Source organism: Macrobrachium nipponense, chromosome 35, assembly GCF_015104395.2.
Source record: "Macrobrachium nipponense isolate FS-2020 chromosome 35, ASM1510439v2, whole genome shotgun sequence".
Classification (NCBI taxonomy): domain Eukaryota; kingdom Metazoa; phylum Arthropoda; class Malacostraca; order Decapoda; family Palaemonidae; genus Macrobrachium; species Macrobrachium nipponense.
The window spans coordinates 58,503,434-58,531,096 of NC_061096.1; the positions used below are offsets into that span (position 1 = coordinate 58,503,434).

Here is a 27,663-nt window from a genome sequence, read left to right on the forward strand (position 1 = left end):
CTACTTGAATGACAGATGCGTGGACATACCATCGGTTCAGATCCTGTGAAGTTTCTTACTTAGAAAAATAAAATCCTACTGGCATAACTCATCACACGATAAATGCAGCAGCACGATACTAACATCATGCTGACTAAAAGGCAGAGTAACGAGAACGCAAAGCCATTATAGGCTTGACGAAAACGTTTGCGATGCTGGTGAGTCAGCCAGCCACCACAAGTCCTACAGGCAATAATGGTTCCCCTCCCGTCCCTGGCCTCCCATTGCCATCCCACAAGCATTCCCCGACATCACCGAGATGCCTGCATGAGTCATAACTTCAATACGAATCTCTCAATTCTCCCACTACCAAAAGGAAGGGTTTCCATGAACAATTTCTCGTTACACACAACAGATGCAGCGTCTAAAAATACGTAGCGCCTTTTGCTGACGTCCCTAGGAACACTTTTTTTCTTCAAGTCTACATGCTGGCCTTCTTAGCTACATAAATTGCATTTGGTTTTGGAAATAAAAAGTAAATATCACAGTACACTATATATACGTGCTACGGTTTTTCTTTCGCAGCCTCAACATAAATCGTAGAAACAAATGAGCGTCGTTAGCGAGTTAATGGTACTGCTCCCACTTTTCGTTCTACCGTTGCCGGAAGTGCCTGCAGTCTCTCAAGTTCTAAACCACGGTGGTAGCCTTTGTCAAAAATATTTCCTGCGGTTTGGCCACCTACCTCAGTTGTATACTAATCCGGAACTTCCGAAGTCGCCTAAAGTTGAACACGCAACTGATTATCTTTCTGCAATATAAACATCCACTATTTGTTCCGAGACCAGCAAATTCTTATGAACAGAAAGTTACCAGTGACACTTGGCACCTTTCCTCTAGGATGCTATACGGTTATGACTGCTGACAGATCCATCATTCAGACTTGTGATTTATTATTACCAGGCGGCAGCAGTGTGGCTTATGCAGCCGCCACTCGCAATGTTTTTGCATTGGCTTAAAAGTGTTGCAACTTCCTTATAGCCAAGTACTCGTGTAAAAAAAAAACTATTTGCCGGAAAACTAAAAACGTGGTCTACACCCCTTCCATTTTTCAGTGCCATTGGTGTCACTCTGGCTAGCATATGAAAGAAACTTAAAAAAATAACTTATACACATAAATCTTCGAGACTCACACGGTTACGGTTTTTCGGAAACTAGCGAGGAGTCAGTACGAAAACTAAAAATCATGGAGGAAGGGCACGCACCTAGACGTGAGGCAAGATGTAAATTTACGTAGAAGTTGATGTAGTGCAGAAGTAATATCACGCACGCCAACACTACTATTACCGGGTTTGATTCCAAGAGAGAAAATAATACTTTATTTCGATCACTTCCAGCAATGAACTGGGAGCCTCGTGGCATACACAAACGAGAGAGAGAGAGAGAGAGAGAGAGAGAGAGAGAGAGAGAGAGAGAGAGAGAGAGAGTCTTAAAATACTAGAGCGAGTTACGTAAAACGGGAGGACATCTGATAAGATGACCCTAGCCCTCGCCATGGTGAAACTTCTATAGGCTACAATCTGTCTCCTACATTGTTTAAAGGCATCAGACGCCTCGGACAAACGGATCAAAGGCCGCCAGCACATGAATAGCCCATCTTCAAGGATCAGGTCAGATTTGCTTCACAGTCGCGCACATTCGGCGAGACTTGTCGACAGACTAGACAAGGGACATGACACCACGTCACCGTGTTCATTCTAAGGATTAAGTACATCAGCACGAACTCAGAGAAGACAATGACAAGAGTCAGCGCTTACTGTCGGGAGACTTCTTCTCACTTCGAGTTCTTTTTTTTTTTCTTAATTGCCACATAAAATTCGCCGATTGGGCGACTGGGTGACAGAAGAGTCAAGTTTTCAGGAATTTAGCAAATGTGAGGCTGATTATCATACGCGATTATTTACAGAATGGGGACTTTATTTCTAAAAATAGTCAAAATCTCTCATGTTACCCTGCGTGTGTGTGTGACCTCCGCAGCTTGGCAGGTAAATTCCTCAAGTTACGCCAAACCCTCTGGCACATTCAAGGGCTACTTTGCGTGCCCTGGGTACAACTCCAGTGCAACTCTAGTACATATCTAGCTATGAATTCCTGCTCTGAGAGAGAGAGAGAGAGAGAGAGAGAGAGAGAGAGAGAGAGAGAGAGAGAGAGAGAGAGAGAGAGAGAGAACTGGCATTTACACAAGATGCAACACTACCGTTAACATTTTCGGATAGAACTCTCTCTCTCTCTCTCATATTGCAGACTGATGAAAAATGGGATAAGACCGGCAAGAGTGGGCAACCTCAACACTTTCACCTCTCTACCTCAGCACACAACTCATCAGGGCCGAGATAAAACCACCTGCAGGTAATCATATCGCCAATGACTGCAAAACCTCAACACAGAGTCAGCAACAATGCCGCCATTTAGGAGATAGCTGGATTAAGCATACATAGTTTATGACCCCAGCTAAGATTTCTCATGATCATCTTTTGATGTGACAAGCACACACCGAGGATGTGATGACGCATGGCGACAGGCTATTTAATCTAGGTAAGGCTGAAAACTGCCACAGTCGCCAACTCTGCACGAAAGGACTGATAAAAGTCATTCGTCGTGATCTTTTGAGGACAGAATCAAGGACTAAATGTGCAAAGTCTCTTCGAGTACGATTGTATGCCTACTGGGCAAAACACAACTGAAAGCTCCCGAGACACGTTAGCAAAATAAAATCTGGATCAACAGACTATCTTGCTAAATGCTTTGCACAGAGCAACCCCCTTCAGAACTGAAGACCTAGATTTTTCACACACTCGGCATCCACAACTGAAATTATTCGCCTGGAGCTATACGCACTAGACGAAAAGGACTTGGAAAATGATAAGGTCGATAAACTATATCCCTTTAAAATTAGCACAATCTGCCATGAGAGACTTAGTTCAAAGGATTTGCTTTTGTTAAAATGGAAAGGAACAGTTCCCGCGCTAATTTACTGCCACGGAGAAATGACATCTGGTCACCATGATTCCTCCTAAGGGACGAGCGATTTTCAAGCCCAGCATCCTCGAATAACCAGACATCCTCGACGCCTGTACCTCCAAGTTGTGTCAACAAACAGCCTTCACGATGCGACGCCTAAACAAGCATTCATTAACCAGTTCACAACGCGAGCCGCGCATGGACTTACACATCAACAAAACGAGATGAAGGAACCCAAAGGAATCCACTAAGAGAGAGAGAGAGAGAGAGAGAGAGAGAGAGAGATTGATCACGCCTCACTGTCCACTATGAAGGGAATCATTTTAACCACTAGCATTATTTTCATTAGTTCTCAAGAGAATCAGTCGAAGTGGCTAAGTTCGAGCTTCATAAAAGCGGGCACCGACCTCAAAAATATTATCCGAATAGCTAAGCAAACAACACGGAGCTTCATTCCTCCAGTTTCATCTGCATTCCTGACTTAAACCGACATGCCAATGTCACATGATGATCTGGTGCGAGGGTCAACAATGAACATCAAAATACCAATCACTCCACCAAAGTACTGTCGGCCACAGATGCTGCATACCGAAAACGCTTCTAATGAGCAATATCAAGACAGAACAAAACCGTTCCCCAACGGTCAAAGCCAGAGTACCTACGAAGGGAGTCTGTCAAGAACTTTGTTATTCTATTTTAGAGACCAATTTTTCCTAGTTTTCTCCACCTGCCACATACACAAAATCTAAGCTTTAATAAACTTGCAGCGCATGTAATACCGGACCTTTTATTCCTCTAACATAAAGCAGTACCAGACTTCTTCCGAATCCTTTATTCCACCTACATAGTAAACAATAACTGAAACTGTACTCCAGTTACATCGCATACAATACCGATAAATAAATAAATAAAAAAAACCATGAAAACACCTAACTGTGCCCGTAAACTTCAGTACAAGCAGATTGTAGATACAATCAGTTTGATTCACAACCATAAATAAAGCCATTTTTTACCCTTCACCATAGTCTTTTACGTCACCGGACGAGTCCTTACTAACCAGGATAAACTCTCACCTTACCCTACGGAAACACACTTGAGAACTTGAGTGGTTTTGAAGACAATTGCAGTTCACTCTCGTGGTGTAAGAACCACGAAATCGTTGAGTTAAATTCTTTATTCACAAACATACATACACCGACCTCTTAAGATGACGTAACAACAAAGCTTTCATTCACAGGCTAAACTTCCTTAAAAGTACTAGGAGGAAACTGCTATATCAGATCAATATCAATACTTATTTCATTGTCGTGCAAGTATTTCCTAAAAAAAAAAAGAATAGTTTGTACACAAATAAGAGGAAAAATCAATTAGAAGAACCATTTACAAACATTACGAGTACAGCAGTGATAAACTATCACTTTCCATTACTTTTTACTGAATGTCCGGTGAACAAGAAGGGCGTCTTGGGATTTCCCCACACTATGCAGGATGTATGCAAGCAAGTAGTGAATATTATTTATCAAGTGTTATTTCACAAAAGGCGCAAAACCAAGCACTTCAGATCCCTCGAGGATATAAGACTGTTGGCCTTCAATCCCGCACTAGTACCAGTCAGTAAATAAACGTCCCACCTTTCCTTCGGGTTTGACGAAGGCATCAAAGTGCCACTTGTATATACCTTTTAAATCGTTGACCTGTCAAAGTATTATACTTCGCTAACTCTTCCATTCTTGTTCCACCACTACAAAAACTTTGTACTTAGTTTGAAAAGATTTTCGCAACAAACAACTGCTCAACGAACGACTGAGAGGTACAGGATTCCCGCCACACTCGGGGACGACGGCGTCGTATCTTTTATCATTCATCGCCTGAACTGAGGTTCGGTGAATACACAGCAATACACATCAAGGACACACATACCCAAATATTAAAAAAGCCTCACTTTCGTCTCTCGCACTCTGCACTCTAAAGGTGCAATTTTACTTCCACTCTAACTGCACATTTTAAGCAAATGAATGTGTAGAGAATAACGCAGATATGGAAGAACAAATCGTAGAAGACTCTAAACAAGTGACTAATCTATCTATTTTCAAGAGAACACGTCAGAATTTGTTTACAAAAGAAACAATGCAGGCACTGAACTCTTAATCACGGTTCCATCAGTCTATCAACTCGCTGAACCACTTCTTGCCACACACAAACATTCGAACATTATAGCAGAGACTGAACCAGACTATTTAAACAATAATTTGAATTAAGCGAATAAGGGCGAAATGGGGTGGAGTTAGAGAGAACACTGAAACAAGAGCGGCTATAACAATAGGCAACTATCCTCTTCCTCCCCTCCTGAAGCATCCCCTCCATCTCCACCCCCTAACCAGACGCTCGCTCTCGCTCTCTCTCTCTCTTTCTCTCATCCAGATTCCCACCCACGTCACTCAGCCTCTAAAGTCAGACGTCATCTCTCTCTCTAATATCTATAAAACAAAATCTCTTAGTAGACTACCTACCGAAGGCTAATATTACGAAACTATTTAGTTTTGTGTCTACAATTAGTAGACTACCTACCGAAGGCTAATATTACGAAACTATTCCCTTTTGTGTCTACAAAGATAAGATACGTATAACACACTCCCTTGCCAATCTTATCTAAATCCCATCGTCGTGTTCTGACCTCTCAACTGTACAGGAGGAAATATCGCTGTAGCCAAAACCAAAAATTCATTAACAAATGCTTATTTTATCATCTACGATAGCCTGCTTTGAACCTTATATAGAACACCGCACTCTTATTCCGAGGAAACTTCTCAGACGGCGAAGAAAAGTCGGCGACCAGAGTCTTACCAAAGAGTAGATCAATCAAGTTTCTTATCCTCCTGGTCCTTGATCACTATTCAAGACAGCAAGACGTTGCCAAATCACAATGGAGGTGCCCTGTAGCATAAGAGCAGTTCATTTATAAGTCTCTCCTATAAGACATTGAGCATTCCACTGTCAATGATCAGTGAGGTTGTGTATGCATAAATGATCTCTATAGTCCTTTCAGTACCAACCTCGTCTAACGACTAAGCTGTTTACGATTTATGTTGGTTGAAGTCCAGGTGAAGTCAGTACAAAAAATCAAGAGACTCAGACCATGGGTTGCTGTGATGGAAATGAATGAGAGAGAGAGAGAGAGAGAGAGAGAGAGAGAGAGAGAGATAGGACTACTTTCGTACTACTGTAACAATTGAGTCAACAGACAAGAGATATTACCCTAACGGATACGAAAAATTGAATAGTGCTGCAGAACGAAGAGGAGCTGCAGTACGTAGTATTCTGCGGAGAATGCAGCGGCTTCCATCGTGCCACAAAAGCCGTTGAAGGTAATCTGACTACGTTCCGTGAATGCTTGAAGAATCTAGTACTTACGTATGCCACCGTGAGAGTATAAAAGTAAACTTGCTTATACCAAAGATGCTTACACGATGGGTGGAGGGGGAGAAAGAGTGAGGAACTTTCTTAGAAAATACGTGAGCATGGAAAGAGCAAACATGACATGAAGATACATAGCCGACATCTTGACATATACAAACCATTGTTCAAGTTAAGTACAATGTAGCATTTTCATATAATACAAGTCTCCTCTTGGTAACTTGGCAACCAAAGCTAAGTTCACATACGTCCTACTCAAACGTGCACGTTCTTGGGAAACATCGAACGTTATATATGCAGTACGTTGTGCGACGTAAAATCTCTTTTCGAAATGCTCCTCTAATAGCGCCAGCCTCTTCCGACAGGTGTTTCCTGAGAGACACCTGTTGCTGCGAGATCTAGACAAAGTTAATAGTCCTTTGTCTTGCAGCTTCCAACCATTCCCCGACACATTTGGTTGGGTGAAATTAGGGGAATTGTTTAAAAGGCCAATTTCTGTTCTAATCATCTATTAGGGATGGGTTCATATCCTTCCCGGCCGCGGTAATCGAGCGGGAACACTTTTCAAGCAACGATGATACGGAATCCTTGCTTGAAAGCTCTCGTTCAAGAAAACCATTCTCCAAGTGAAACGGGATAATGCTCAATACGCCGACTTGTAATGTTAAAAAGGTGTAAAAACGTCTCTTAAGAAGCAAAGAACAAAAGCGCCTCCATCTAGTATGAGGAACTTTGGAAAAAAAAAATAATTCACGGGAACTGCAGTCCACTTCTTGCGTTAATGAGAGAAACCCCGTCAACCTATGCAGCTCAAACAAGCCCACCATCAGGAAATATTATAAAAAGTATTCCGCAATGAGAGAGAGAGAGAGAGAGAGAGAGAGAGAGAGAGAGAGAGAGAGAGAGAGAGAGAGAGAGAGAGAGAGAGGTGATTCACAAAACCACCAAATTATAAGAAAAACTTTAGATTTAGATAAGTTAATAACAGCGGAACAGACTTGCACCATCCAGAGTGGGACAGAATTACATGACTGGAGATTATGCAACCAGAGTATACAATAAACTAGCAACGTCATCTCAAAACTAAAAATGTAAAGAACGTTAACGCCTCCTTGAGATAATTAAGTCTCCCAAGAGGGAAAAGCAAATGATCAACAACGAAGCCAAAATCATTCATTTTTCCCCGGCGCAGAGGACATGATTACGTTTAATGAGACAATGGACCGATTGTGGAAAAAAAATAATGATCGTACCACAGATCGCAAGAAGGAAGCCACAATCGTTAAAAACAAGTAACAAGACCTATCCAGCAGGCAGCAAATGCAATGACTGAAAAGTTATAGCATCGCCTATACCTGATTACCTTTTTAAAAACTCAAAATTTCTAAAAATGGCAAGAACAAAGCTTACTCGCTAACAACAGGTTATAGTAACAAAACGCAATTGCTTAATACAAATATATCAGCCAGAGTTACCAAATAGTTCGTTACGATTTTACCGTCTGAGAGTCACTTGCAATTGTATATCATGAATGGGAGAAAACAAAAGGAAATATCAAATCACCTTCAGACTCAAGGTCACTGAACGTGTTACCACCCTTCTTATACTATTAATATATTGAGGACGTTTGTGTACCTGACCACTAAACAATATTAAAACTCATAATTCTCTTTGTTCGCATGCAAGCTACTGAATTTTGGAGTACACCCCATTACATTTATATTGTCTTGCAAGCTTAAAGAACATTAACTGTGGGCGTATGCAATTACACGTACAGAAAACCCACGAAAGTCTTCAATATGCCACCAACCTATAAAAAAAATACCAAAGTCCACATGAAAGAATAAGCGCTTTTGAAATATTAAGTTGGAAGGTAGTAATTCCGCCACGCCGGGAAGTTGCCAGAAAAGAGCAGCGTTTACTCAAACACAAAGATCCAAAATTGAAGGCAAATTGCCCAGAGTCAGCAGTTTAATAGGGAATTCAACCTTGAAAGTACGATAACCCTTACATATACCGATGGTAACTTAAGATGTTGTTCAGACTCATGCACAATCTTGCCTGGACAGACTAAACAACGTCTAGTCACTGCATCAGCATTTGGTGTTAACTGAAAAAATGCAGTAAATACAATCTATCACTGAGGATTTACCAGAGAGAGAGAGAGAGAGAGAGAGAGAGAGAGAGAGAGAGAGAGAGAGAGAGAGAGAGAGAGAGAGAGAGAGAGAGAGAGAGAGAGAGGGGGGACACTGAAATAGATACCAGTCTCCCTTTCCCAGCAGGTGTCGCCTGGATACAGTGCAGCTGCGCTGTGCATGTGTTGCAAACGTAAGAGTCAAATACGTCCCAACCAACAGGATAAGGATGGAAGGAAGGCGAGGGAGCTGGGGAGCTTGAACAGTGACGCGTCCGAAAAAAAAAAAAAAAAAAAAAAACGCTGACTGAGGGAATCTATCTAGTAAACTTCAGAAATAATTAAAGCAATTGTTAAGAACCAATAACATTTCACAGTATCAGGGAAAAAGTAAACTGAAGAACTTGCAACTTCCAAACGTCTAAAATTATTCTCTTTCAAACTGTCTTGAGTTAAATCAAATTAGCCTAGAGATGTCTTTAAGGCTTTCTGTGCTTATTACCTTTTTGCATGCTAACGTGCAAACTACAATGGCAAAACTCCCAAGTAATCGTGCTCAGCCACGAACAGAAGAAAAAACGAACATTTTCACGTACTAAGATTCCAACAAGGAAACTGGTTGGTATACAATAATAAGGAGTACTAATGAATCAAACCCAGAACCCTCAGTATTTATAAACAATGAAAAGGTGCAAATTACTAGAGGAATAAGAATGTGGTAAGAGATTTATAAAATATACAAATGTTTAAACCAAAATTCAGTGGTAGATTGGCCAAACTAAATATAGCGCAATTTATTAGTCTTCAGATAGCATCCTTCCTTACAAGGGACCCATTGTGTTTTCTGTGGGTAGTAACAATAGCAGAAAAAGGTGGAGGTCCTTTGCACTCAGATTAGGCCTAAACAAATTTAAAAGCTGAATAAAGAACTAGGAAGACAACAATGGGTATGAGGAATAAATATATGTAAAAGAACACTACTGCTTAAATTTAATCCATTGCACCCTTCAATCAACAGACTCCCGTCTACCTACTATTAACATAATTAGACGAAGCTGAATATTAATTTTAATTCATTGCACTCTTCAACAAACTCGCCTACCATTGACTGAAAAAAAAACCCACCAGCAACACTTAAATTCTCACTACGTCGAAAATATTAACCTGCTAATAAATAACCCCATATCACAGTTGTGGCCAATGCCTGCAAAACGAACTACTTCGATGGGATGAGTCCCGAAGCCCACAAAAAACAAAATCCTTATCTGTCCTCATCTATACCTTATGTGTAGCATAAGCGAAACTGGGAAAGGTACGAAAATCCATGCACGTATCTTCAACACTGAGTCTAAACCACCACTTCCCACCGATGGTGTCTTTAGCCCCTCCACATTTTGTAGTTTTCCCCACAGGAACCACCCCCGTCCCTCCCATCCATATCCTGTCTCAACACCGAACACTGCAGAGCGGACCAACAAAACTTATTGTGAGGTTGTGTGTCTGTGTGACAAAGCTACTCGACAAAAACTGAAATGTCGAATCTTGATGCAGCACACGGGCCAAGCTTCACTATGCTCGTTTGAAAAGCTGGATATTCGTACACTATTTTAATTGCTCATTAAAAGGAGAATATGGCTACTGAAACAACCATTCTCCCTCAGTCCATAGAAGGATGTTAATGCCTAGATAGAACTAACAAAAGTTATTAATACAAAAACTTTTAAGGCGTCTATTAATTCAGAATTTGGATTATTTTAGCCTTTTAGTGGATTAGCAATGACTTTCCACACTTATAAAACATTTTCCACTAAAGCTATGCGCTCTCGCAGCGATTAATATAGGAGTTAGTTATGAATTTTCAAGTTATCCCCCCAGAGTAATGAACTGTCATGGCTTAATTTTCATATACATCCGGCTGGCATATTTGTGGTCATCATACTGTCGCGTTCTGCCAGGAACCGTCCGTACAATACCTGCAGCAGGAGTTTTCTTTGTTACTTCAATTTTCTTTTAAAAAGAACATGCTGCAGCCACTCGTTTGATTCACTCTCTCCGAACTTTATAATATGATCCTCTGAAGTGAATAAGTTCGCAGCCAAATATTGGTAGTGATCGTGTGGCTATCCCTGGATAAATGTCTCAACGCCGTGTCTATGCACTTGATGAGAAAGAGGAGGATCTTGCTTGACTGCATCTTTGTGCTTAAAGCCTGTAAACTACGGACAACGCAAGTAACAACATACAATTACCAGTATTCATCGACTCGCCTCTGACGAACACTATTTACTCTAATAATAACTGGGTTTCCATAGTTACTCTCTGAGGCAGGCTCCAATAAGTCATAATTAATAAATCTCGTCAAAAATAAATAAACCAAAGGAGGATATTAATTACACCCATGAGTATGATTCCATGAAAAACTATGTCGAAAGGATTACTTCACCGGATATTGCCAGTGTGGGCGAATAGTCAGTCTACCTAGTGTAATGTCCGCCTCAAAACTTAACGCGTGTCTAGGAAATCCTACAATAATCGGGCAGCTGAACAGCAGAGAAATGCACAAAACTTTCGGTATAAAAGTAAGAAAATGCAATACTCACCAGAGGTATATAAGATGCAAGACACCACAAGCCACGAGGCGAATCGACGGCTTCAGGTTTCAAGTCACCACGATGCAAGGTCACAACTCTCCAACGTTCACACCTATTACACGTTCCCACCCGAGGCCTTTATTCGTTTCTAAAAACACTTCGATCAGATCACGTTATATCCACACTATAAATCACAATCGCTTTCTATGTCGTCAGATCCTAAAAATTGTTCGTTCGCATGGCGAAGTCGTCGAGATCGTATATTTAAAAGAAGAGATCAGGTAATGACTGAAGTGAGGGTTGAAGTCCCTCCTGAGCACGAAATAAAAAAAAAAAAGAATCGAGATGATGGGATCCACAGGAGCAGCAGAGCAGCCCAACGTCTACCCGCCGCGAGTAGGTACCAGGAAATGCAGACTAGCCAGTCTGAGTCTGACTCTTACACTACACTTCTCTCCCGCCCGCGCGCGCTACCTCGTCGAGATGTGCGTTCGTTCGTCTGTTTCCCTATTTTTAACCTTCACTTACAGAGGTATACAGAAGTAGCCAACCACAAAGCACGTTAGTGAACTTGGATTACTACTATAACGAGCTATTTCCGACCTAATGTCCCTTGTTAGGTAGACAGCGTTCAGAAGAAAAGAGGAAAACACGATGGGATAAAGTTAGAAGTAAACCACGTGCTGCAACCACCATCCTTCAATAAAGAGTATTACAACAGTAAAAGAGAGGCGGCAACTCCCGTCGCCACTACGCTAAGTACGCAAGGATACGACGATGCAAATGGATGATCTATGTCTTTGTTCCTTCCTCCACAGGGAAAACTCTCACTGTAACAGCATATCGCTGGTAAAGTTTAGGAAGAGTTCACTTATTGTTAACTTGAGAGACTCCAGCATCACATGAGGACGATTTCTCTTTCGTTGTGCTGATCGGGAGACAGGTGAGTGGGATTTAGGTGAGGGCTGCACACGTGCTGATGACGTCATCGAAGTGTTTTCATATCCTGACGCAATATTCCACACAAACGACTTCCCCCTGAAACGCACAGCATCATAGGAAACGATCTGGAGAACCGGATATCGACAGTGATCCAGTCATCGCGTTCCTGGGAACTATGACGTCGGGAACTATGACGTCACGGCGTAGCGGAGAGAGAGAGAGAATGGACAGTCTCCGAGCATCTAGTAGGACTTTGTATTTCTGGGAATTATGACTATATATGCATGGATGTATAGGCAGGTATGGATAAGGTTTTGTGTGAATCATTTTTCTTAAATGATAACACTCATTTTTGTAAGGTAACATGACGTAAAAGCACTGCAGAATCTTCATAATTAATTATATATAAAATATATAAGTATACACACATATATATAACTTAAAATTATAAACTAAAAATATAAACTAAGAACTATTTTTACTCGGCGTCTTCTTGACAATTTCTGTGTTGAATGTAGGTCCCAGATTTTAAAGAGTGAGTCAGTCATATGATGGTAGTCCAGTTAGTTGTGATGTATTTAGCTTTGTGAACGCCATAAATCAATTAGTCAACCCATTAGTTATCTCAAATATTCCACAGGTGAGGGAGTAGAGAGAATCCAGTGAAATAAAGTAGGAAGAAGTGAGCGGGGATGTGGATGTAGTAGAACAAGAAAAATAACTATCTTCGCAGAAAATATGCAATGGGATGCAAAGGTGCTACCGCCATGATCCTGGAAATGCTGTAAATTTGCAATGATTTTACGATATCCGAGTTTGTAAGTGCATTTTGTTTGCTTTGGGTGTTCTCGTTTAATTTTAAATCTTGTCAGGAACAATCAAAAGAACTGCGTTGTGTACATTCATTGCAATTCAAGATTATCAGATGCAGTTTTGATAAAGAATTGTCGTCGATAACAATGTTTAAGAGCGTCTGCCATTATACATTAAATTTGGGCCTACTCCCAGATTTGCACAAACATGTGGTCATGCGTGTCTAATTTTGTCTTACTTTCCTCATTGATTCAACTGTATAAAAGATGAAATTCACAGTTGAATATAGTCCTCTCCACGTGTTTTGTGGATCAAGCATTTTCTCGATCTGGAGACAAGAGTCACAAAGGTTCCATAAACCAAACCATATCACACAAACGATCGAAGACTGTCATGTCCGATCTAAGAACGGTGAGAGGGAAACGCAGATGTTTGCCTGACTCTCAAAGAACAATAAGTGTTAAGATGATTTTGGGTGGTATCAAGACGCAGGTAGAAATGTCTGGGACGCTCGTTGTAAAAGGGGGGAGGGGGGGAAAGAAAAAACCCGGGTTGTTTTAGGAGGGGGCCAGGGGGAGAGGTAGGAGCGGTCGAACACAGGAAACGCTCAGGGGATTTCAGGAGGACTTGTCCATGACAGAAAATCTTAAATATATCCCTCTCTCCCTCCCACCTTCCCCCTTTCCTATAACCCTTCCTACCCTTCCAGTTGCCTGCGGTCAGTCAGAAGATGGACTTGAAAGCGCTTTTGCTGGAAACCGTCATCCTTTACTTTACAAGCACAACCCTATCATTAAAAAAGACTGCATTAGTCAGTATTTTTGCTTCTGTGATAAGAGGCATCCTGAAGAGCACATGGAATACCGAACAATTCTGTAAACCCGCTGGTTACCACTTTAATCGAAATACAATCGAAACCCGTTCCATCTTCTGCAGATGGTTATGCAAGATCTGAGGACAATATGCTGAAAGGGCCTACGTACTTCACCACAGACCTATATAACAACTTTTACCAATACAAAGAGATCGGTCGGTGGAGAGAAAAATGAGGAGCGAAAAGAAAAGGAAACTCAAAAGGCAAGAACGGATGCCGTCCAGGAAACACCATTGGTGGCGTCCGGATTCCAGAGGTAAGGCTGGTTTGGAGAAAGGGTGTGGTATTCGAACGGGATTAATCTTCTCCCGAAACCAGAATCCGCCTTGCCTCCAATGGAAAAGAGAGAAAAAAAGAAAGACATTCAAGTGATGAGGATAGGTCAAAGGGTGCTGCAGTCTCTGACCACTCAGCGTGCTTCGGCCATCCGAGTCGTCTCTCTGTCCGTCAAGAACTGTGCTGTGACCTGCATCAAAACGGTATAAAGTATATTATTATTGCTATATCCTGAACTCGATTAGCCTAGCGCATGTTCATCTGCAAAACGAAGTATTTTCACGGTAATAAGAGTATATGAAAGCTCCTTTCCTCAGGACACAATATTTGCCAAATTATCATTATGAATACAGTAATGTCTTGCTGTATGACGTTACGTCATTCTTTCCCTCGCTGTATATTACAGTACCGTGCCTTCGACGATTATCGGTGTCTTCAGCTCATAGCGTGAGAGCAAGAATTGTATTAAAATCAATTTTCAATGTTTTGCTGGCTGGAAAATCTAAAGAGAAAAAGGTTTTTGTTTCTTATACCATGACTGTGGCACTTTCATTTACATTATCCTATGCTTCCATTCTTTTAAGTGAACACTAACCCTTCCTATGCCCAATGCAAACGTATTTAATGGTCTACACTCTAAACCCTCTGAACCCATTCTACAGTCTTTCGCATTCACTAACTCATCTTCTAAACTGTTGTTTAGAAAGTACCGTAAGAATCCGTGGGATTGTTGAAGAAACAATAATCTAAATGCGTCAGAAACATTTGGCTAAAATTAACTGTTTACACTGAAAGATATCATTTCAGACTTCCATATATTACTCTAATTCAATTAGCCCTTCAGGTTACCTCTTTGGCACAGGAATTAGTTGGAGGCACAAGGGCCTGGTGCTCTAGTGAACAAGGGGGAACGGCAGTCAGGGACGAAGAGGTTAATGACGCGCCTCTTGAACGATCGACTCGCTTGTTAGCTATACACAAGAAGAAATATCTAGGAAGAATGTCCACCGGATATTCAAGTCTTAGTAAGGTCAAACAAGGCGCAATGCATTTCCCTGAAAACAATGCTGTTTTTCCTCCATTGATGAGGTCAGCAGTCTCCAGCATGTCGCTAACCGCTTAACACACACACACAGACTTATAGTTCCTACAAGTCTTTGGTTTTAATGCTAATTTCAAGAACCGGCGGTCTTACACCCGCGGAGCTCTCGAAATGATTTGACGATATTTGGATCCCAATTTAAAGCAACGTAAAACTAAAGACTTGTAAAAAGAACACTAAAAGCCAATGAACGTTGCTTTCCCTTGGAAGTGCTACAGTGTGCGACGACTCAGGATTGAAAACGACCCTGCAGAACCGTTAACATGAACTAAATGTCAAATACCACCTCCCCAGATCTACGGATTCATGCAAATTATGCCTTGATGACGAGTACGTCCATTCTGCAATGCGTGCAGAAGTATTCACGCTACTCGTATAAATTATCAAAACAGGCGGCAGTCCCAAAGGGAATCGGTTATCCGAGACTAAAAGGATTAGAACCGAGCCAAGGCGAAATATGTCGGCATATTCCCAAGGCAGAAAAGGCCTGTAAAAATGGTTGGTTGTAAAACGCCAACGGAAGAGAGCTATTCCCCGAAGCGGCACATCTTGGAAAGGCAAAGGCCGGCCAGGAGAAAGAATTTCTCACAGAGGCATTTCAAAGGCACAGATCACACCTGCATCACTTACACCACAAGCACTTGCTTCCATGCGTGAATGCATGGATCTAGTGCAAATTAGAAGTGCCCGATGTGTTGTCTGTCACTTGGACACGTGGGCAGTCACAAAATACGTTTTGTAAATTTAAATTCAAGTTGGAGTTCAGATAAAAAAAAAAGTATGTCTTGACTACGAATATAGGTCAATTGTCAAACAGAGAATGCCAAAGGTCATCTTCAAGACGAAACCACTTTTATTTCTCATTAATTCAAGTAATCTTTTATGTATGTATATATATATATATATATATATATATATATATATATATATATATATATGCGTGTGTGGAATGTATAAAATATCGATTTCACTATGCGTTTGGGTGCAAGTTACTCCCAAGGTTAATTCGATATTCAGCGATTATGTGTTGCTTGTAATTAATTGAGTAAAAAAAAAGTCCCACAGTGTAATAAGTGTCAGTAAAAGATCAAGATGAAGAAATAAAAGTGGATGAAAAGAGAAAGTTTTATCAAAAAGTATATATTCTAAAGTATATGACCAAAGTAAGTCGACATCCAGGTGCATGCTAATGAGCGCCAAAGAAGTAAGTAATAACTTGCATTCATCGTAGGTCTTCGCACAAATTAACGATATATATATATATATATATATATATATATATATATATATATATATATATATATATATATATATATGTATGTATGTATACACACACACACATTATATATATAATCGTGCAATAAAATCATGTTAACAATTTAAATTACATGTGAAACCGAAGGGTTTACAACTTAGTTTACCATTAATTACGGTTCATGAACGTTGACGTAAACATATAAAAGTGATATAGTTTAAGGGCACATTCGCATGATGCCACTTGCACAAAGTTTATGAGAAATGGGATCATAAATTTCCTGGACGTCCTCTGCTAACTTCACCCTCTCAGATAGCCAACGGTGATTTATCAGGAATAAGTGAAGTTTCTTGCAGTGAGGTGATAATCAAAGGAAATGTTGATAAGAGAAAGTGGGATCTGGCTCATAATCTTTGAGGGTATTATCGGAATTCATTATCCTGACTGAATGCCGAATGAACATTTGAACTGAATTGCTCAGTAATTCACACACACGCTTAGCAAGTAATCTTCGCACGTAAGCGATCATTTAGTGTTATTTTCAGCTGGTGTATACTCGGTCTGATAACCTTGAGGTAGAGCGAAAGCACAAGTTGCATTCAAATGAAGAGAGAGAGAGGCACGTAGTCTCACATCTGTAGGTAGGTCACAATATTAAATTGAAATGCTCTACAGGCAAAAACACCGACATTCACAACAGACGAACGGTACCCAGTGTAATATACCTTTGGCTTTCGTCAGAATAATAATGAATTCTTACGATGGAACCGGTCTCTCCTTCCCCAACCGTATGTCATCATTTTCTTCCCTCTTTCATCACTTTCCTCCTATTTCCACTTCAATTCGGATATCTTATTCAGACGTAGAGATAGGCCCACCATTGAGATAACACAAAAACAGAGGATCTATTTCATTTCTTTAATATTTTCGAGACAGATTGTGTGCTTCTCTGAAAAGCAGACATAAATAACGTTCCTACCAAACGGAAAAAGTAGTGACGTCAAGTCTGCCTGTCAAGCGACAAGCAAACACCGCTGCTCTTCTGTCCTTTTAAGAAACTTACACAACGTTTTCTAGTGCGTCAGCGATCTTCACGGCCTCTCCCACATCCTAGACCTCTTGATTTACATTGTTTTTATTCTGGTGAAACCTCGACCATTCGTGAAATCGTTCAGGATTCGTTTTATATATTTTTTTCACTAAAGAATAGTTAATAAAACTGTTTCTCTGTGCAGATAGTTAAAATTATTTGGCATGCTTTTAAGAAAAAATAATCCAAAAATCTTCATTCATCTCATTCTCTTGCAATCCGAGAAGTTCCGGAATTGTAGGGAGACAAGGGCAGAGGCCAAGAGAAAATGCTATTATTTTAGAAAGATAATGATCATTGTAAGAATTTGACGGTGAAGAATGGTGTTAAACAAAATACACAATCGAGTACATATGTGACTGTAATATACCTCAAAACGACAGGTTTAATGGCCTTGACCACTTAAGGTGAATTCCGACGGAAGGAAAGGCCTCCATACAACAGTATAAGGGAGGAAATGAAGCAAGGTCTTGTTCAACAGAAAGTAAGAGACCTCTGATGGTGATAATGAAGACGTATGGAAAAATCCTTTTTTTTCTAAAGCGTCATCTCTCTCTCTCTCTCTCTCTTTTCCCTTCTTGGCACCGAAGTCGCAAAGCTAAAGAAAAGCAGAAACAATACAAATAAAACAAGCAAAAGTTATGGTTGAGAAACCGCACACTCATAACAGGTCACACCTATAACTGGTTTAATTACTCAACATAACGAATCATTTCATGTATCAATGTTCAGTAGCTACTTTTACCTACGTAACGTCCTAGGTGGGTATTTGTCGTCTCTGCCACTCTCAAATCATGGTCGTTTTTGGTGTATACGAGTATGATGTAATACACTTCTGAGAATTTCCAGTATATTCCCACTATCATGAAACATGCTTTTCAATTTCAGAAGTTCTCTCACTCTAACCTCAGTCTATATTATATATATATATATATATATATATATATATATATATATATATATAATATATATATATAATATATATATACGTAGGATTCGTAGGAATAAACCAAGGTAAAGGACGGCTGAGAAAGAATGACGTCAACACGCCGAGAAAGATATAGAGACAACAGCTGTGGGTCAGATGTACGTTTAAACAAATATGCTGCAACACTTGAAGAAGATTCTCTCTCTCTCTCTCTCTCTCTCTTATTTCTTCCTAGAAATGGCCCCACACTTTAGTTTGGCATATTAATGAAGTCTGAACGTTTACAGCAAGCCTGCGTCACTGGTACAAGGGGAAAACCGGTATGGTTTTCCTGCTGTTTAAGGAATAAACTATCGCGTGGTTCTACGTATCCTTACTATTACTTTTTCAAAAACAAGTTTCATCCCCTCTTACGTATCTAAAATTCACAGTAATTTCGGGAAAAGCTTTGATATTCTATTTTCATATTCCTTTAACGTTCAACAGGAATGTCTGACTTCTTCCTCCCCGGGAAGGTAGTCGGCTAGTTTCAAAGACTATTTCATTGGGGTTCTATTTGTAATCATAACTATAAAACAGAAAGACGATTTTAAGCAAAAGTTTAATTCCTTTGTTGTAACGAATTTTCTTTTTATCCAGAAATGAATTGCCAGCTTAATAAATATCGTAGACCCTAAACTTATATCAAAAGAAAATGTTTGCCATTTAAGGATTAATACAGAGAAGAATTCCCTCCCCCTTCCATTGTCAATCCTCCAAGCACACAATCACACACATAAAGCAAACGGAAAAGGTAATCATACAGTACAAACCTCCCTCAGTGTCAAATTCATATGATTTCTTATTTTGATAGACCAGGGCGGTTAATCGTCGGAATCCAAAGAAAAATCACACGGGATACAAGGAGACATAATAATCTCCAGGCAGACAGACTGCCTTGCAGAAGTGAGAACTGAATTTGGTACCCAAAATCTACGGTAATTGAACACGGTGTTCAGCGTTTGTCAGTCTGCAAACCCACCTTATAAAAGGGCCCTCATCCTCAAAAATCACATTTCTACACATTCCATAATCCAACATTTGTTGCCACTCACGACACTTGACTTCGGCAAAATTTCCTTGACAATCTACACAACTTCTTGCGTGTTCCAGCTAACAAACAAACTAACTTTGCGTAATCCAGCCCACGAACAGGCAAACTAACAAATCGAACTAAAGGCGTAACCTTGGCGTAGGATATAATGGCGGTATGAATTTAAGACAAGTCAGGAACTGTGTTATCGCCTTGATAAAAATGAAATCTTGTCAAAGGCAATATCCAAGACTTTTGACAACTCCGGGTTTTTATTTGCAACGTTGTTTGATAGGATGCTGATAAAAATTCCGTGCGATGCTAGAAGCGGCCAAACTGGTTTAGACAGGCAGTACAAAAGACGATTCGCTTATTCCGGCAAATTCTGTAGTTAGCGAAACTCCCTCAACTGAAATGAAATGAATGAATCAATCTCAGGCTGCCTTTGTTGCAGATTGCTTCGGTGGTAACCCAGACAGGCTGAGAGCGAGGTAAAGGCCAGGACCCACTGATACTCCCGGCGAGGGCACACGAGGTTCCTTTGGCGGCAGATAATTCCAGTCCACAGGGGCGTGATTATACCATCGCTATCATTAAGTAACGCAAGACTTTTTGGCGTCTGAGGGGAGGAGGGTGATTAGGTATTGTAACTATCTTAGTGGCATGCGGGATAATGGATTGCTATATCGCGGAGAGGAAGACGGCGAAAAGGAAAAGGAAATGTGCACTTCTGTTTCTCCTACTTTGCATCTTGCCCCTCCGTCTATCCCCCTTCCATTAACAACCCTCTCCAGACACAAACACACGCATGCGCACACACACACACACTATCCAGGACATAATCAAACAGGGGGCTGGACGGGAGGGTGTATATACCCTCTTCCAGGCCCGGTTCCAGAAAGATCTCGTCTGGCGATCACTGTCTGGGGATCTTCAGGTCAACCGGCACCCCCCCCCCTTTTTTTTTTCTCTCTCTCTCTCTCTCTCTCTCTCTCTCTCTCTCTCTCTCTCTCTCTCCATAGCCTTAGTTTTAACCATATTTTTCCCGGGCCATTTTTTCCGGTGAAGTCCATAAGGAAACAAAATCGTAAGGATGTTGAGGATCATTTTGAAAATTGATTTCATCTCTCTATTTAATAAAACCTCGATGTTTCTACAAATTTGGACATGAATACTACACGGATGCACTACAGAGATATGCTCAGGAAATGAAATGTGTAGATCTCCTTTTAAAAACCGGCACATATGTAGTACATGTCATACGCCTCCGTGAGCTAAACAAACAGAAACTTTTAGTGAATTACTTTACGCATTTTCATAAAAGCATAAATTTATGGACATAGGCATACGTATATGTAAGCAAAATGGATATGCATGCACACATAAGCTTACTTTTCGATAAACATCGAAACCAATTTCCACTGGACTGGAAAGTCTGCTGCTCTTTTTCTGCAGTTTGGGACCTCTGATGTTTCTAATAGGATTCTGGAATTTCGTCCCCAGATTCTTATATCCTTTTAAGGGTCTGCGCGAGTGTCCGTGGATGGTAGTGCGTCATTAATTACTTTTAAAAAACAACATTTTTCAAGCATTTCAATTGTTCTTGTTTGAATTATGCCAACGAAATCGAGAAATCTGGTTTGATTAAGAATGAAAATATTTATACGCTATTAACAATATAGGAACACACATATTTATATATATATATGACTTAGTTTGTATAACAATGGAGAATAATTATCTCAGTGATCTTAATGCATATGAACATAATTTCCTGGCTTATTCAATTTCTCAAGCTTCGGCACAACAGTCCAAGTCTCTAGCATATTCCGAAGGTTATACTAACTTCAAACTTTCAGTTCTTTTTTAAGTCATGCTTTTTTAAGCTAATGAAGACTCATAAGCGTTAAGAAACATGTTGGAGATGTGGGGATGTTTTTTTTTTTTTTTTTTTTTTCTCTCTCCGGAGGCTGAGCGGCTCGAATCCTTCAATGACGGTAGCAGGTTAGTGGTCTGCCATTGGGACGTTGATAGAAGGTAGTTTTCAAGGGATAAAGCCTCTTAAGCCAAAGCTACCATAAAGCAAGAGTCTTTCCTTGGTATAGAGTCACCGAGCCTTTTTCCCAGGTGTTGGCATCTATAGGGGTAGAGGTACTGCTATGGGGGAGTCAGTGGAGCGACTCTGGATCGCACCTTTTCGTAGATGACAGGTGAACCAGGCGGCCGAGTTTCATCTGAGTCATTCCAATCCATGAATGAGAGAAGGTGAATTGGTTGGTATAAGGCCCGGGCCTCTTACTGGAACTTCGTCATCCCAAGAGGACAAACAGGTGGGAGCCGAATTCTAAGAAAGGGCAAAAGATGGCTTTTCCGTTCCAATATAGGCACCTATAACTGTAGAGTTATCTCACCGGATGCAGGTTTTCATGCCGTGAGACTATAATTTGTAGATTATTGTTTATCAGCTTCGCAGGTACCATACATATAGAGTAGTTTCTGATCTCTTGTGTTTTAGTTTAGTATTTACTTGTGCTATTAACATCGTTTTGCCATTATTGAAATAACGTCGATTTAGCTTATTATGTTTTATGATGTATGCATGTATAAATGTATGTATATGTATGAATAAATATAAATATATATATATATATATATATATATATAGATATATATATATATATACATAATGTGTGTGTGTGACTGGGTGTATGTCTGTAAGTGTGTGCGAGTGTGCATATATAGTATTTGAAAATGTTTCTATTTACAACTATTAAAGACTTGCAAACAAAGCCGTTTGTTTCAATATAAAAATGCTCAAAGAGTTGCTACTGCCTCTAAAGAGAAAATCAATCTTATATATGTATATCTATATATAGATATATATTATATATATATATATAATTATATATAATACTTATATATATATATATTATAATATAAAGATATATTTATGTAATTTGCGCAAGTATCGAGTGTTGATTAAGCTATGAGGGTGCAAACGCGCACATACACACACATACACATACAACTGTAGGTTGTTTATAAAATGCGTGAAGGTTCTCATAAATATAAGAGGTGCTGGAATAATGATTTGTTTTTTTTTTTTCTCAGACGCTCATGATAAGTGGAGTACGCTGTTATCTTGAAAAGGTTTGAACCTGGGGTCAAGCGACTCTCTTCAAGGGATGCGGAATGGTTTGTTTATTTTGTAAAACTCCACACGCTCTAAGGAGTCGTACAGTATTGTTCCTGTTGTTCTTCTTGTTCTCCGAATTTTGCCCTTAACTATTTCCGGCAGCCTCAAATACTGAGCATCGAAAATTAAAACTTCATAATTTCCTTCACGATAGAGTTTACATTAGTTTACCCAGACCACTGAGCTGATTAACAGCTCTCCTAGGGCTTCCGAAGGATTAGATTTTTCTTGACGTGGCTAGGAATCAGTTGGTTACTTAGCAACGGGACCTACAGCGTATTGTGGGAATACGAACCACATTAAACCGAGAAATGAGTTTCTAATCACCAGAAATATATAATCCTCTGATTCCGCCCTGGCGGCAGCTGGGAGCAAACTCGGGCTATACCACCAGATTGGCAGGTGAGCACGCAACCAACTCGTCTTGAGAGGAATTTCCCTTAACGATAAAACTGGAAGTCACCGAGTGAATCAAAACAATAGATTCTTCTTGTCAGTTGCGCTATGACTCAGTTTTACCTATTTGATAAAATATGTTTCTCTTTACAAAAGGTAATCATATAAGAAAAATACGAATTTCTCCGTTGAACATTTCTCTTGTCCCAAGGACAAAGGAGCGAATTCAAAGGAATAAGCAATGGGAATGTTCGTCTCTCTCTCTCTCTCTCTCTCTCTCTCTCTCTCTCTCTCTACTCCTAGTGCGGTGGTACTAATCTGGACTTACAATGGCCACCGGGTTTTATCCCTGGCACTGAAGCAACGATTTAAAACTTTCCCTGGAGCCAAAAGTGTTTGTTGTCACAAACAGTGACTTATGTACTTAGTGGTCAGTCGACTTTGAGTGTTGCTGTCAGGAGAGAGAGAGAGAGAGAGAGAGAGAGAGAGAGAGAGAGAGAGATTATAGTGGTCCGTCCAACTGAACAACACCATCATAATCAAACAAATGATAAGGCCTTATTCGGAATGGAAGCATTCATTCGATATCCCTTTGGTTAGCTTCCATAAACACCTAGTTGGGAACTTTCCCCTGTCACCAATAATTTGGGCACCGGAAGAGCTAGCGTGTACCAAGCGAGCGCTTGCCAACATCTACTATAATACATTCTACTGAGGTATAAGGTGTCAGTCACACTTCTCAGTATCGAAGGGCTTGTCATTTCCTTTCCTGTGAGACTGTGAAACGGTACTTATTGCAGTAGCCTGGACGACAGAAAGGATAAGAAGGAACAGGAGAAAGGAATAGCTGTCACTTTGCACATAGACAGAGGTGTTGGAGTGCGAAAGAAAAGACTGGTGACGAAAGGACTGACAAGGGGAGAATACCGTAGGGTACCAAGCGATTGTTGTGAGACAGTTGTGTCGGAGGTTTGAAGGTTTTTCGAAAAATAGAAAGTTGTACGTGTCGTACAAAGGCATAGAAAAAAGCTGATGAAGAAGTCATAATGATAATGTGGAGGATGTTGAGTTTGTATATTATAGAAGATAAGTTGCTCAGAGAGATTCAAAACTTTTATGAGTTCAGCGAAGCGTTTAGTTAAATATGTACATAGGAATGACTAATTTTTGCTGTAAAAGTGAGTCTCAGATAAAGTTGTACTGCCTCCATTGCTGTTTGACAGCTTTATTGAAGCAATGATGAGAGCCAGAAGAAGGAAATTAGACGGAAGAGTAGTTGTAAAATAATAATAATAAAAAAAAATGTTCCAGGAATGGTGAGAAATAGATGATTTCTGCAGATGATATCGTACTGACTGGGGATGATAAAGAGAACTGCAGAAACTAGTGAAAGAACTTGAAAATACTGCAAAACGAGAAAGCTGAAAATGGTAGAAAGAGCAAAAGGTTATGAGAGTAAAATAAAGATAAACGGAAGAAGGTAGGATGAGAGAAGATGTGAGTCTGAAATATGGAGCAAGGAAATTTAGCCTGTCGACAAACGATCGGGAAGAGACTTGGAATGCCAATGGAAACAGCGGTAAAAAAAAACAAAGTTATGAAGAGGTTCTTAAACCGCTGTTCCTTATGGATGTGCGGTGTGGGTTTTAAATACGAATGGAAGTAGAAAGAGTTAACGTTGCTGAGACGAATGTTTGTTCAGTAGATGTGGCGTGAGAAGAATAGAAAGGGCGAGAAATATGGAGATACGTAGAAAGGGTAAAAAGGTTATCGCACTGTTTAGAATACAGTTCTTATATTTGGGGCCTTTATCTTATGCCTTCCTCTTTGATATCAACGGCACTTCATGCGATCACAGACCCTGCCTGTACATGTTCTTCGTTTCACGCCAGCTCTGTCACTCCTCACTTCGAAGTCTATCGGTAGGTTTGAGGTTATGCCCCGATCTTCCTCCTCCTCCTCCCGTTTTTCCCACATTTCCTAAGGTCTAGGCAAGAAAATGACGTAGATTGCCCGACCCATTGTCCTTGGCGGAATGATTATGGTCTGAAATGAACAGACGTTAAATGGCGGTGATTTGCTCAGTGCTAAGGACACTGAAACAAAAAAGCATCATCCATAGAGCCAAGCTTCTTAAAAGTGCCATTTTTGTCCCTTTCTTTTCATATGGAAGCTTGAGGCGAAGAAAACTCTCGCTCCCTAAACATCTGCCTTGAGAAGTCCTCTTATTTTTTGGTGTTTGGTGAATGTCCCAGGGGAGGAGACCTGTAATTTTTTTTATTCTACTCACGGATTCCTTACCTGCCTTGTTTACTTATTTCTTGTCTAATAAATAATAATAATAATAATAATAATAATAATAATAATAATAATAATAATAATAATAATAATAATACTTCTATCATCATCGGAAACTGAACCTAAGGTGAGGTTACTTTCCTTGTAATATTGCTATTAATCATTCATTAAATCCATAAAGATGAATATATGTATATAATCATATATATATATGTGTGTGTGTTCATTTATTTATTTACATTTCCCTCAACTGACATGTCGTTGACAAAAAGAAGCTCGTTCGGGTTCATGTTTTTTCATGAGCACTTATCAACCTCCCTGATGCATAAAATTGCTTATAACGTGATCGCCATTCTAATCGCCTTTCATAATGAGTACGGTGCATTCACTTTACGTTGTGTGTTTTTCGCTGTGAAAGGTTTAAGCCTTTAATTGTGTTGTTTGTTAATTGCTTCTCAGTCAGGTTTTCAATGATAACATCAGCTTGTAATCCTTCCTGCGTGTGGTGCATTCCTAATGAAGGTGGCTTTCACTATAGCGTAGTATGCTCTTCCTGAAGTAATGGTAATAGTGGTATATATATATACATTATATATATATATATATATATAATAATATATAATAATACTTACACATATACATGCACATCCTATTGCCCAAATCAGACAATATAGTACTTATTTTTTCGAGCACAGCCGCATATTACAGAGCAACTTTTTTTACATAAAAGAAAAAACACAAGGTACTTGCTCTACTGGCTCTGCGATGAATGATAAACATCGTTACCGATTACCAACCTGCAAAAAGAAGAAAAATAAACATCATTAATAAAAATGCAAACACCATTCTTCCAGGTCGTTGAAAAGCAAAACGATGAAAGGCAACCAGTGACAAATCTGATATGACGCTACAATTGGTGACGGCACCTAATAATATGTAATAAATTCACAACATTTTCCTCTGCATTGTTTAAATACTTCCTAACCGACCACCCCCCCCCACCCCCCCCCCCCCCCCCCCCCCCCCCCCACCCCCCCCCCCCCCCCCCCCCCCCACCCACACAACCCGCCACACACATAAAGCAACAGAGAAGAAGAAAATTAGTAACTTCTAAGTTCTAACCACCGCTCTCCTTCCTGTACCGAAAAAAATAACATAATCTTTGTTAATTTGTTAATACTTTAATAAAGTAACAATCTAGAGTTAACCCGGATTATCAGTTAATGTTCTCGCAGCAACTGCTCCAATGCTGTTGGTAGGTAACAAGACTAAGTAGCACGTCCATTAAAGTTCATGCTGGACGACCTCCTCCTCCGAGGGCCACTCGTCCTTCTTGCTAAGGTCCTTAGGATGAAGCCCAGTGGGTCAGAGACCTGCTCATCCGCATTTCCTCTTACCCTCTTACGACTTTTCTACTGAAGTTTGATATATTTGCAATTTTCACTTTACCTTTCCTAAGGAAGTAAAATCTACACTGGGCTATTATAGCTCCGACTGCTTTCGTTGTAGGGTATGCATACAAACAAAAGTACATTTTCACAGTCTCTCTCTCTCTCTCTCTCTCTCTCTCTCTCTCCCCACACACCACACACACACACACACACACACACACACACACACATATATATATATAGGCTTAAGTAAAAAATAATGTATTACTTCTCTATTTCAGAGATGCAAAAAGGTTATTTCTAACCCGGTCCACCACGCTGGTAACTACCAAAACAGGATTTAAAGAAAAAAAATAATGATAATAGCAACTTTTTTTCTGGCGTATGGGAGCAAGGCCAAGGCAGCACGTAAACGCAGACTGGAAAAAAAAAAAAAAAACAAAGGAAACTCGAAGGAGAGAGAAGTACCCAATTAACTTGGTCAGGAGTGGAGTTAGCAACAGGTGGCAACAGATGATCGCAGGTCATGGGGAGGGTTGAAGGTTCCAAGTAGGAAACAGAGAGAGAAGCTATGGAGGACGAGGCAGGAGCGCTGCCAATAGGGATGCGAGTTGGGATAGGTTGCTTAGGTAGGATAGGTAGGAAGAACGATCTTCAAGAAGAGAGGGTATCAGTGTGTGTGTGTGTGTGTGTGTGTGCGCGCTGTTCACCTTGGACCACCAACCCCAATGTTGACGGTAGGTTGCAGAAAAAAGAAAGGACGCGCGAAAAAAAAAAGGTACAGATAAACAACACCAACATTGTGAGTTGCAGGTAATCCGCGAGAATACATTTGCCCACATGCCATTAATTTTATGCGTAAAACACATAAAACTAGTTACTGTTAAATTT

The 27,663-nt window shown here is 40.2% G+C and overlaps 1 protein-coding gene across 3 annotated transcripts in view; it reads right to left on the minus strand.

Annotated features, from left to right (window-relative positions):
* LOC135208818 (innexin inx2-like) overlaps positions 1-27,663 on the minus strand; it is a 175,607-nt gene that overhangs the window by 6,195 nt on the left and 141,749 nt on the right. The window contains exon 1 of one of the 3 annotated variants that reach the window (XM_064241363.1): positions 11,149-11,589. The exons of the other annotated variants lie outside the window; for them this stretch is intronic. The gene's annotated coding sequence lies outside the window, so the exon portion shown is untranslated. Of the gene's footprint in view, positions 1-11,148; positions 11,590-27,663 lie in introns of those variants that run through there. 3 annotated transcript variants of the gene reach the window in all.